General features: G+C 40.4%; 1 non-coding gene across 1 annotated transcript; it reads left to right on the top strand.

Annotated features, from left to right (window-relative positions):
- The first annotated feature begins 361 nt into the window (after positions 1–361).
- LOC120862332 lies at positions 362–466 on the top strand. The gene has a single exon (XR_005720759.1). It is a non-coding gene; the product is annotated as a U6 spliceosomal RNA (small nuclear RNA).
- The last annotated feature ends 1962 nt before the right edge of the window (positions 467–2428 follow it).

The following is a 2428-nucleotide window of genomic DNA, read 5'->3' as shown; positions in this document are numbered from 1 at the left end:
TCCTTGTATTATTGGGATGATTAATTTCTGTCATGACTATAGGCCAAAAGGGAACAGCTGGTACACTAATTCAGTTTGGTACACTCTGGTTGAAAACTTATTTCTTTATAATTCATTGGTATGCATTACTTAAAGATGTGATTTTTAAAAAGTCAAAGTAAAAACATCTTTAAAGCAATTTTGCATTTCTCCATTTAGTTTCTTTTTGAACTAAAAACAGCAATAATTATCTAGTCTTACTTCTCTTTCCATCTGATCTGAGATGTTTAGAATGTGTTCCATAAAAGTGAGAAGTGTTAAGGTTAACAAACTTAGAAAGCTCTCAATATTTTTGCCTTTCAAAAAAAAAAAAAAATTTCCAGAGCTCATTTTTAGTAGCACATATACTAAAATCAGAATGATTCAGAGCTTAGCATGGCTCCTGTATGAGAATGACACAGAAATTCATGAAGTGTTCCACATTTTTAGACATAGAGAACAAATTTATGGACATGGCAGGGCCATGAGGAGGGTAGGAGAGGGTGAGATGTATGGAGAGAATAACATGGAAGCTTATATTACCATATGTAAAATAGATAACCAAGGGGAATTTCCTCTATTACTCAAGAACTCAAACAGGTGTGGGATGGAGAGGGAGATGAGAAGGAGGTTCAAGACGGAGGGAACATGAGTATACCTGTGGCTGGTTCATGTTGATATCTGGCTGCTGCTACTAAGTCGCTTCAGTCGTATCCAACTCTGTGCGACCCCATAGATGGCAGCCCACCAGGCTCTCCCATCCCTGGGATTCTCCAGGCAAGAGCACTGGAGTGGGTTGCGATTTCCTTCTCCAGTGCATGAAAGTGAAAAGTGAAAGTGAAGTCGCTCAGTCGTGTCCGACTCTTTGCAACCCCATGAATTGCAGCACACCAGGCCTCCCTGTCCATCACCAACTTCCGGAGTCCATCCAAACCCATGTTCATTGAGTTGGTGATGCCATCCAACCATCTCATCCTCTGTCGTCCCCTTCTCCACTTGCCCTCAATCTTTCCCAGCATCAGGGTCTTCTCAAATGAGTCAGCTCTTTGCATCAGGTACCCAAAGTATTGGAGTTTCATCTTCAACATCAGTCCTTCCAATGAACAACCAGGACTAATCTCCTTTCAGATGGACTGGTTGGATCTCCTTTCAGTCCAAGGGACTGTCAAGAGTCTTGTACAGCACCACAGTTCAAAAGCATCAATTCTTCGGTGCTCAGCTTTCTTTATAGTCCAACTCTTACATCCATACATGACTACTGGAAAAACCATACTCTTGACTAGATGGACCTTTGTTGGAAAAGTAATGTCTCTGTTTTTTAATATGCTGTCTTGGTTGGTCACAACATGTCTTTCAAGGAGTAAGCATCTTTTACTTTCATGGCTTCAATCACCATCAGTGATTTTGGAGCCCAGAAGATAAAGTCTGCCACTATTTCCATTGTTTCCCCATCTATCTGCCATGAAGTGACGGGACCAGATGCAATGATCTTAGTTTTCTGAATGTTGAGCTTTAAACCAACTTTTTCACTCTCCTCTTTCACTTTCATCAAGAGGCTCTTTAGTTCTTCACTTTCCACCATAAGGGTGATATCATCTGCATATCTGAGGTTATTGATATTTCTCCCGGAAATCCTGATTCCAGCTTCTGCTTCATCTAGCCTGGCATTTCACATGATGTACTTTGCATATAAGTTAAATGAGCAGGGTGACAATATACAGCCTTAACGTACTCCTTTTCCTATTTGGAACCAGTCTGTTGTTCCATGTCCAGTGCTAACTGTTGCATCCTGACCTGCATACCGATTTCTCAAGAGGTAGGTGAGGTGGTCTGGTATTCCCTTCTCTTTCAGAATTTTGCACAGTTTGTAGTGATCCAGATAGTTAAAGGCTTTGGCATAGTCAATAAAACAGAAATAGATATTTTTTCTGGAACTCTCTTGCTTTTTTGATGATCCAGTGGATGTTGGCAATTTGATCTCTGGTTCCTCTGCCTTTTCTAAATCCATCTTGAACGTCTGGAAATTCACAGTTCCTGTATTGTTGAAGCCTGGCTTAGAGAATTTTGAGCATTACTTTACTAGCGTGTGAGATGAGTGCAATTGTGCAGTAGTTTGAACATTCTATGGCATTGCCTTTCTTAGGGATTGGAATAAAAACTGATATTTTCCAGTCCTGTTGCCACTGCTGAATTTTTCAAATTTGCTGGCGTATTGAGTACAGCACTTTGTGATAGCATCATCTTTTAGTATTTGAAATAGCTGTATTGGAATTGCATCACCTCCACTAGCTTTGTTCATAGTGATGCTTTCTAAGGCCCACTTGATTTCGCATTCCAGCATGTCTGGTTCTAGGTGAGTGATCACACCATCGTGATCATCTGGGTCCTGAATATCTTATTTGTATAGTTT

This window comes from Oryx dammah, unplaced genomic scaffold (assembly GCF_014754425.2).
Source record: "Oryx dammah isolate SB20612 unplaced genomic scaffold, SCBI_Odam_1.1 HiC_scaffold_3, whole genome shotgun sequence".
Lineage (NCBI taxonomy): Eukaryota > Metazoa > Chordata > Mammalia > Artiodactyla > Bovidae > Oryx > Oryx dammah.
The sequence above is the reverse complement of the archived record's forward strand: the minus strand, read 5'-3'. Positions and strand labels throughout refer to the sequence as shown.